Genomic DNA, 10,575 nt, shown 5'->3' with positions numbered 1-10,575 from the left:
TCAGTATGTTGCAAGTATTTTTAATAAAAAAGCTAATGTTAGGTCTTACAGGATTGGAACAACTGTCCTAGAATATTAAATGGACTTTTAAATATAGCAATAGAATTACAGTGTACACACACACACACACATACACATACCTAAGTGTCCCTATATATTGCACATACAAAGCACATCCCCTCTTATAACATAGCTTGTTACTACAAGCAATCAGATATATCATACATCAAATGATATACCCCAGGACATAACTTCTTATGGAAAAACTGAACCTAACTTGTCTTTAAATAGCCTTCCCGGTCAGACTTGTATTCTTGGAACGGGACCAAACTAAAGCAGTTTTGGTGTATATTATTGCTTTTCTGGCTTAAAAGGAATCACGGTTCTCATCCATAAGATTTCACAGTCTGTTAATAGTGAATTTGCATATGCAGTTTACATTATATTGTATTGCAAGTTACAGTAGTTGCAATTATAGTAACGTCCTTTTATAACTTTAGTCCCCTTTTCCCTCCAAAGTGACATCACACTGGATTCCTGGACTGCTGTGTAAAGATATTTCATCTCGTCATTATGCACTTTTGTGGCTGCAGAGACCATAGGGGACAGCATCTTGACAGATTCACAGTTCGGAGGCCTTTGTTCCTTTGCTTTTTCTCTCCTTCCTCCCTCTGCCCCCCTCTGTGTTTTCCTCTGTGCCCTTCCTCTCCCTCCCACTCTTTCTTCCCTTTGCTGTGCCTCCACAGCTTGAGTCACAGGCTGCATCCCGTCTTGAAGGCATGATCATTAGTCAGGGATGCAAGCCCAGCCTTTGCCTGGTTTTCCGTGGCTGGGGAGAGCTGTATGCCGCCATCGCTGGCTCTCTGTGAGCATCTGGGGAGACCTCAGGGACAGCTCCAGCAACTTGCACAGCCCGGGTTCCTCTGGAGTTGTGCCTGAGCCCAAAGGCAGTGACAGCCATAGTGGCAGCAGTGACAACAGGAGAATCGGTGCTGGAAGCTGACAGAGGCTGTGCAGGGGAGACGGGAGGAGCTGTGTTGCGTGGAGACCAGGCAGGTACACAGGTGGAATGACAGATCAGGGTTCTAACCTGCCTGCCTGGAGAAACTTCCTCTGAATGTGACCCACCGTGCAGATATTAAGCTAATTATCTGCCTGTGGTGTCGCTAGGCCCTAGGATGGGCACAACAAGAGAGTCCACCCCTAGCTGTGCCTTTGCCAGCCCTTAACCTTCCCTCTCTCCTCTATGCCTCAGTTCTCATCCCTCCTCCCACTCCTGGTACTTTTTAATAGTTGCTATGAGGTAATGTTCTGGAATCCCCAGGTACTCGGGTTACATAAATCAGGGGACTCTGAGGGAGTCAGTGTGCTCTCAGAATCCAGTCCTGTGGGCAAGCAGGAGGCGTAGTCTTTCTTCCCTTCCTTTCCCTAAGCTCACCAAGCTGTTCTTTTGAAACTTATGACCATCGCCCCATCAAACCTTCTTCAACTTAAAGTCCAGGGCTGACCTGGGAGCCCTGCTTTGTTGGTAACGGGGAACACAAAAGCTGAAAATGCCTGGAAGAGTGTGGCTTCCTGTAGCTGCAGGCCAGAGATGTAACACCTGGGGCACTGGGTGGACCACAGAAATATGTTTGATGAGAAAACTGCTATTCTCCATTTCTCTTCGTTGTTCTGAGCCAGGTCTCTGCCTCTTTCCTAGGGAGGAAATTTGGTAGCAAGTGTCAGAAAAGTTAACGTCTAAGATTGGAATAGGTTCCTAGGGGATGAAGGTGGGGATGGTCATCTCCCTTTCTACCAAACTTAGAGACATAACGTGATGACTCTCTTACCATCCTTCACCCTCGCATCTCTAGAAAGGACGATTTTGGGGTAGCCCAGCAGCTGTAGCCTTAAGTGAAATCGGGAGGAAATTATAGTTTATCTTGGGTGTCCTCCTTTCTTTTCTGTGCCTCTCCCCTGTCCCTTTGCATTGTTCTCTTCTCCTTCCAAGTTATTTCTGTCCAGGAGATTATGTCCTCCATCTGCTCTACCCAGAAGTGCCCAGACAGACCTCCTGGGGCAGGAGCACATACTAGAAAAGGACTACACCTTTCTGCTTCTTCCACACTTCATCACTACTCTGGTTCCTTTGGGGGGTTTATCCTAGCTGGTAGTTAGGAGAAAAGCATCTAATTAAGATAATTCAAATTAAAGTCATGAAAATGCTCTTCTTAAAGAGCTTGGCTATTTCCCCATACTCCTAAAAATAGCCAACATAGGCTACCCAATTGGGCTGACATGGGGGAATCTTCTTTAAACCGTGACTCTCTCCTCTTTCTCCCTTTTATAGTCTACAGTCTCTGTAGGCAACTTTAGAGAAGGCCAGACTCTCTTCCCTCCTCTCATGCCTCACTGAGAAATTTCCCAGAAATTTAAGCTGGAAGCTAGGAAATAACCCCAGTAATGGTTTCCTGAAATGCACTGGGCATTTTCAACTTGACAGGTCCTTGAGTGAGTGTCTACATCTCTGTAGCAGGAAGTTGCCATGATCCTTATCACTCTTCCCTGGTCCCCTCATATCCCCAGAAATCCAGAGCTTCCAGAAACAGAGTAGATTGTTGACCTCAGGAGAAAGTAGATGCAATGGACTGTTTGTGATGAGGGGGGATTCGATAATCTCCTGGAACAGAAATAATGAAGATGCAGGCCAGCCTTTACCATTTATGACCTGTTTTCTTGGTCTGATTTGCCCCTTTGGGAGAAACTTAGGGGGCAGGAGCACAAGAATGGGGGCCCATAAACACGCCTCATGTTCTCTGAAGTAAGGTTAAGAGGCAGCCTAGATAAAAGCTCTCTTTCTGCTTGTCAGAGGCTACAGAGATGGTGTGGTTCAGGTGTCTGTCACGGTTAATTTCATGGGTCAACTTGACTGGGTTAAGGGATGCCCAGATAGCTGGTAAAACATTAGTTCTGAGGGTGCTTCTAGAAAATATTAACATTTGAATTGGAAGATTGATTTGAAGAAGTCATGGTAAAGAATCCTCACCAATGTGGTTGGGCATCATCTAATCCACTCAGGGCTCAAATAGGGCAAAAAGGAAGAGGAAGAGTGAATTTGCCCTCTGCTTGAGCTGGGATATCCTCTTCTCCTGCACTTGGACATAGGCGCTCCTGGTTCTCAGGCCTTTAGACTTAGACCAGGACTTACACCATCGGCCCCCTGAGTTTCAGGCCTTTGGACTCAGACTTACACCACTGGCTCCTCTGGTCCTCAGACTTTCGAATGGGGACCAAATTACACCATTGGTTTTCTTGGTTCTCCAGCTGGCAGACTGTGGGACTTCTCGGCCAATTCCTGTCATCAATCTTTCCATATATCTGTATCTCTATCTATGCATCTATATCTATATTTTTATTTATCCTATTGGTTCTGTTTCTCTGGAGAACTCTGACTAAAACAGCATCTCTACATAATTTCCCCCAAATCAATAAGGGACTAAATGGAGCTGAAGTTCTTATTCTCCATTTCAGTTTACTTCCTTAAGCAAATGTGGAATGTTGCGGAAGACAGATCTTGTATATTCATTAGGATTTTGTCAGCTTAAAAGGCAAGAAGGGAGGGATTTGTTGACTTGTGTACCAGGAAATCTAAAACATGACTCTTCAGAGGTGACTGGGTTTAGGGGTTTAAATAATGTCGTTAGCTCTGTCTCCCCATCGTTGGCTTGTTTGCCCCTGTGTTGGCTTCATTCCCAGGTAGGCTTTCCCCACCTTCTGGACAAGATGGCCTCCAGCGGCAGTGGCTATTACTTTGTTTATGTCTTTCCCACTATTCAAAAGTATTCCTGTCCCTTCAAAAGGCCGATAGGCCTGGCTTGGTCCAAGGGTCCTTACCTGAAGCGACCATTACAGCTGGGAGGATGAAGTCCCTGATGGCTAGCTCACATCTTGAGCCTGCCATGTTCGGGAAGACCAGGCAGGGGATTGGCCATCCGGTTAGGTAGAGGAGGAACAATTCTCAAAAGGAAAATATACTGGCAGATAAAAAGTAACATATCCATACAGTTTTATACTAGCTCAAAAGCTAATTCAAATGAACAAGCAATAGGGCGAGAGATGTGAGCAATACAGAGATTTATAAGACAGGCTTTTTGTCCTTAAAGAGCATATAATCTAGTTGTTCTGGAAGTTGGCCACATTCTTTATTTAATAATTTGAGGAAACATGAATGACTTCATTGGAAAATATTTTCTGAGTTCTTACTTAATGCCGGGCATCATGCTAGATTCCTGTCATACAAGGAAGAAAGACAAACCTCTTCCCACGAGGAGCTTACAGTCAGGTGGGAGAGACAAGTAAACCAGCAAACGTTTTCAATGCGGGGCCCCAAGAGCAATGATAGACGTGTGCACAGCTGTTATGAGAGCCCCAAAGGCGCCTATTCGACATTAGGCTCAGAGGAGCTGACATGTGAGCCAAAGCTGGAAAAGCAAGTGGGCGTCAGGTGAGGGTCGGGGAGGGTTTTGCAGGCAAAGGGACCAGCATCTGCAAAGGTCCAGGGGTGTGCAGTAGGGTGCTGTGTTTAGAGAATTGTAGATAGTTTGAATGAAGTTTATGAGGGGATACGAGACAGATGAACCCAAAGAGGTAGGCAGGAGCCAGATCACGGAGAGCCCTGTGCCAGACACACAGATGTGAGCTTGTCCCTGAGGGATTTTAAACAGGGCATGGACGTGTCCAGATCCGCAACTGAGCATGCAGCTTCTGGCAACAGATGGAGTAGAGTGAGCCAGACCGGAGGCACGAGGAGTAGTGAGAAGGCTGCTGTGGGAGAGGGCGGAAGATATGAAGAGGACTTCCTCACAGAGAATGCCAGCTCGTAAAGTAGGAGAACTAGCAAAATCACCATTTTACAACCCCGATTAAGGCAAGGATAATGATTATCAACAGATACTAAGATAGTCATATGGTCTCAAAGAATCACTCCACAGATTATTAGTTACAAAGAGGAAACTGTACCTTTGCAGCAGAAAGATCTGGTGGCCATCCCCTTGACCTAGAAGCCAAACTTAGCACAGTGGGGAATCCGATGTAATGTGCTTTTTGACATGACGCAATACGAGACATATAACTTCTATACAATATTCTTCCCAAAGATGTTTAATCTGAATCTAACCATGAGGGAACAACCAGACAAATCTAGAATGTGGGAGATTATCTAAGAAAAATGACTGGAACTCTTCAAAAATTCAGTGTTATGAAAAACAAATAAAAACTAAGTGTGAGGGGACTGTCCCAATCAAGACAGGTTAAGGCTGGGCTGGCCCGGTGGCACAGCGGTTAAGTTCGTGCCTTCCAGTCGGTGGCCAGGGGTTCGCCAGTTTGGATTCCGGGTGCGAATATGGCACCACTTATCAAGCCATGCTGTGGCAGGTGTCCCACATATAAAATGGAGGAAGATGGGCACAGAGGTCAGCTCAGGGCTAATTCTCCTCCTCCTCAAAAAAAAAAGAGATTAAGGAGACCCAACAACCACATATACGTATAACCCTTGATGAGATCTTTGATCGAAAATTTGAAATAGCTGGAAAACACATTTTGGGGACAGTTGAGGATATTTAAATATGAACTAAATGTTAGATATTAATTTTCTTAGGTGTGACAATGACATTATAGTTATGTAGGAGAATGTCTTTATTCTTAGGTGATGCTGGAGAATTGGGGAATGAAGTGTCTTGATATCGTCAACCTACTTTCAAATGGCTCCAGAAAATGTTTAAGGTATATATGTATACATATGATATCTATAGATGCTTTTACGTGTATGTGATATATGTATGATATGTATGGATGTTCTTAAACATGTATGCTATATAAGGTGTGTGTGTGTGAGAGAGAGCGAGCGAGCGAGCAGTGTAGACAAATGTTAACAATTTATCTGTTTGGGAGAAGAATACACGAGAGTTCTTTTTGTAGGTTTTAACACTATGAGAGAGAATGAAAAGAAAAAGGAGAAGAACTAATGAGAGCTTGACCCAAGACAGTAGCAGTAGGTTTGAGGAGGAAGGTTGGAGTTAAGAGAATACAGAATACAGAAATCCTGGGAATTTGTCCCAATGTGGAATAACGTTAGGGGATCCACCTGGACTGAAGTTAGGGAAGCAGCCCCGTCAGAATTTCCAGTCCTGGTCAAAGGAGATATGATGTACTTTCTTAGCACAACCAGAGGCAACAATCATACTAACAACGGGCCGTAACTTATGGTGCTGGGAAGCAGAGAGCTGCGAGTCAAGAGCACTGGCCGGGAATCAGGATGCTGGAGTTCTGATCTTGGCTCTTCCAGGAAGCAGCTGTGAGTGAATAAAGTTTGGCTCTTCTGGACCTCTTCTCTGACCATGGGGAGACTGGACCAGATTTCCTCTGAGGTCCTGCTCAACCTTCTTCAAGGCATTGTTGTCATTATCCTTCCTTAGTGGTGTTACTCAGGGCCATCTGAATCAAGTGTTAATCAGATTTTGTCATGTCTGCCATTTTAGTCTCTCAGTCTTGATTTATTTCTCCAACCCTTTTTGGCCACCTCTCTTGAGAGCCTGTCCTGGACTAGACGAGGTCCTCACTGAACACTACTCCTTAAGTGGAGCTGTAATAGCTGTGTTCCTGACCCTGCCTGCCTCTTGACTCAACCGCAAGGCTTCTTCCCAGACTCCTGGATATTACTTTCTATTAATAACTCTTCTGATTTTTCTCTTTTTTATAAAGCTAACACACTCTTATAATAGAAAATGGGGAAAATTTGGGAAACTATATAGAAGAGCATTTAAATTGTTCACAATTCCATCATTTCACTGATAACCACTATTACAATTATTTTGAATGGATATGAGTGTGTGTGTTGCATAGCTGATCTCTTATTATATACATGTTTTTGTATTCTGATTTTTAACTTAATCATATGTGTAATTTTGTATTCTGATTTTTTTGTTTTGTTTTTTGCCGAGGAAGATTTGCCCTGAGCTAAATCCGCGCCAACCTTCCTCTTTCTTAGTAAGCGGGCTGCCAGCACAGCATGGTTGCCAACAGAGCAGTGTAGGTCTGCACCCGGGAACCGAACATGGGCCACTGAAGCAGAGTGTGCTGAACTTAACCACTAGGCCACTGGGGATGGCCCTGTATTCTAATTTTTTAAAACTTAATAGTATATCTTGAGCACTCTCTTGTGGGGGAATGGGACGGATCACCATTCTGTAATTTCTTTTTCAGAATTTTACAAGCTTGGAATGTCATTTTGGAATCTCATTTTTAACAACTCTCAATATAATGAAACACATTATATTCTGGAGAAATGTAATGAAATGAATGAAATGTTAAATATGTTTAAATGAAATATTTAAATGTGTTTCTTTATCATTATTTGTATCTCCTTATATAATAAAAAGATTCACCATTTTCATATGAGATATTTTCCAAATGATTTGGCAACTCTTTGCCCATTTATTTTGTTCTGAGGTAAACCCAGCCTATTGTATCATCAATATTACTGGGGAAATATCAGGCTAGAGAAAAGACAAGAGGAAGAAATAGATTTAGAATGTCTCAGATTATGATACTACATCATTAAGAGTGGGTCCATAGAATCACTTCTGGGTGGTGGTGGTGAGATTTGTAGGGGGTGTGTGTGTGGTGAGTGGTAGTAGGGAAAGCCAAACAGGAGGAACAAGGAAAGGAATTAAATATGGTGGGTGTGGAGGTACAGACAGCAACTACTTTGGAGATTCCTTCTCTTCCTTTCTTACTAATGCCAAATAATAAAGTCTAATTTTTTTCCCAAAGAAGATTTGCCCTAAGCTAACATCTATTGCCAATCTTCCCCTTTTTTTCACTTGAGGAAGATTAGCCCTGAGCTAACATCTGTGCCAGTCTTCCTCTATTTTGTATGTGGGTTGCGGCTACAGCATGGCTGATGAGTGGTGTATGTCTGCGCCCGGGATCTGAACCCATGAACCTGGGCTGCTGAAGTAGAGACCACTGAACCTAACACTATGCCATGGGGCCGGCCCCAATAAAGTCTAACTTTAACGTACTGTGTATGTAGGTGCTTGTACATGTGTGTATGTGTGTATGTGAGAGAGGGGGGTAGGGGAGACATGCAAAGAGAGATGTATTCTAGAACCTTTAAAAAAAAATAAAGACAGCACTAACCATGAGCATTTTCTAGTGTCACTAAATTAACTCAAAAACATCACAACAGTTGACAGATGGATATTCTTTAATGTCTCCAGGGAAGAACCTGAACCATTCACTCCTAAAAGCACCTAGTATTTTGATCCAAGAAGTTCAAATCACTTAATTCATCCTTATGGCTCCCCTGGGAAGCAAGGAGAAAGAAGAAATTACTCTCCACCCCCTCTTTTATATGATATATGTCTATATATGCTTACATTTTTATTATGTACTTAACTTTACAGAAAAGGAAATCTCATAAACCAAGTACATCTCTCTGAAATCATCTATAACCCTCATTAGGAAGTGAACATTCACTTGAAATTGCTGCCTACGTTTTTAAAGGCTATATAGTATTCCATTTCATTGGTATGCCATAGTTTACTCAAGCATATCTTTATTGTGAGAGCTTTAGGGGTTGTTCCTAAACTACTTTAGTCATTATAAATAATACTATGAATGCATCAATGTGCAAGTAATTTTTTTTCCTTTTGGATTCTCTACTTAAGTCTCGTTGACGCTGGCTTTTACTATTTCACTTTTGCTAAACTTGTGAGTATAATAGAACCTCTAAGCTGTTTGATTTGCACTTACCTAATTTCTATCAGTGGTTTAGGCCATGATTTTCATCTGTTTTCCTGTGTATAAAATTGTCTATTCTCATCTTTTTCTACTCTGACCAATTGCCAAGTAGAAGCTAAGGATTAGCTATATAAATTTTTATTAGCTCTAGTTCTTTTAGAAATCTAAGCTTTTATGAGTTATATTTATCACGAATCATTTTCACATTCTGTGGTCTTCCTTTCTTAAACTTTGTTCAGTTACATTATTTTATATGGTTTTTTTTTAGATGTTAAGGAGAGACTGTAACAGGAGTAACTCGCGGACTCTTCCGATGATTTCTACTGCCCTTGGAAACCTCCGTATCACTCCTGCAATTCCTAACACCTGATTCTTCTCGTCTCAGAGCAAGAGGGGAGAAGAGCCTTGGCTCAAGGTTGAAGCGGGGCTGGGCATGTCCTAGGAACACGGCTCCTCCGCGGGGAATGCGCCTGAGAGCTGGGCTGTCAGTTGGCAGGGATGTTGTTATCAGCACTCTGCTGTTCAACTTCACTATTTGTTCCAAAAATGGTCATTGTGATAACTCAGAATTAAATCTCTGGCTGTCCCTTTAACCATGTGGTTAGCGGCCTGAATTGCTTATCCCCAGAGCTGCCTGTGGGTCATGGGGAGAAAAAACAAGGACAGTGTGTTTCCTTGACTCAGACAAGCTTGCTCCAGGCCAATGTGGTGACACACTTGTCTCCCTTCCATTATCTGGGGCCTGACCCCAGCATGACACATTTCCCCGGCCTGAGGCTAGAGGTGTCAGACAGATCCCGGCTCCAAACAGAAGGTCATCTTTATGAATGTGTCGAGTGTGGCCCTGTGTGTTTGCGGTGCCTGTCTGTGTTCCCTGTTGCGTGTTATGCTTGTGCAGCAGCCCCTCTAACCAGTCCTTGCTGGAATATGGAGTTGTGATGTTTGGATGAGTGTCTGTCCCAGCAGCAGTGGGGAGGGAGGGGGCTCGAATGCCTGCTGAACCTCATTCACAGACTCATTCTGCTCGGCTCTGAGCAGTTTGACCATAGTAGGTATGGTTACTGGAACTGAGCATCCTCACTCTAATTCTGCTGAGGTGTACGTAATATAACCAGGCATGAGGATTCACAATGATGCTGGACAGGCTGGGAGATACAGTGGGCGCGAGAATGGGAGTGGTGGAAGGGAGGAGGAGCGTGGAAACCATCAGGCAATTGTCTACCACTGTGTCTCAAAGAAGGCATACTCGAAAACTTTAAGATAAAAGGATATATGTTTTTAAAAAAATAAAAAGGAAAATACCATTAAGAGCTCTGAAACTCATATTAACAGCCTGCGATAGAGGACTGCAAAAGCCAGTGTTAAGGAGATGGTGAGAGAAAGCTGTTCACACACAGGCAAAGTGAGGAATTTCAGCAAGATGAAGGAAGATGAGACTGGGGCAAATACTGCGTAAAGACCGAGTCCAAGAGGATGGGTGGAGGGAGGGCAGGACGTGGCTGTTACCGGCAACGCTGTGCGCTTAGAAAGTTTGCAGCTCAGCTCCCCACTGATAGCTCTCTAAATACAATGCCACCAGTACCATTATTTGCTTAATATTTTTAATTGACTTTCTTTTTAAAACTCAAGTACCCACTTTAGTTTCATCTTAAACAATATTATCTGGGAAATCACAGGTTTAGTATACTAGGCATATATTTTTCTAATATATGTTGAAATAAACACACAATTAATAAAAGGATATGTATATCTGTGAAGTATATAAAGTAATCTTGTACTGAGCTCTGGTAC

General features: G+C 43.1%; 1 long non-coding RNA gene across 1 annotated transcript; it reads left to right on the top strand.

Moving 5' to 3' along the window:
* Nucleotides 1-1,330: 1,330 nt before the first annotated feature.
* On the top strand, nt 1,331-9,463 carry LOC138917711 (uncharacterized). The gene is made up of 4 exons (XR_011426158.1): nt 1,331-4,324; nt 4,757-4,909; nt 5,687-5,763; nt 9,053-9,463. It is a non-coding gene; the product is annotated as an uncharacterized lncRNA (long non-coding RNA).
* The last annotated feature ends 1,112 nt before the right edge of the window (nt 9,464-10,575 follow it).

The sequence above is a fragment of the Equus caballus genome, chromosome 15 (assembly GCF_041296265.1).
Source record: "Equus caballus isolate H_3958 breed thoroughbred chromosome 15, TB-T2T, whole genome shotgun sequence".
Lineage (NCBI taxonomy): Eukaryota > Metazoa > Chordata > Mammalia > Perissodactyla > Equidae > Equus > Equus caballus.
The sequence above is the reverse complement of the archived record's forward strand: the minus strand, read 5'-3'. Positions and strand labels throughout refer to the sequence as shown.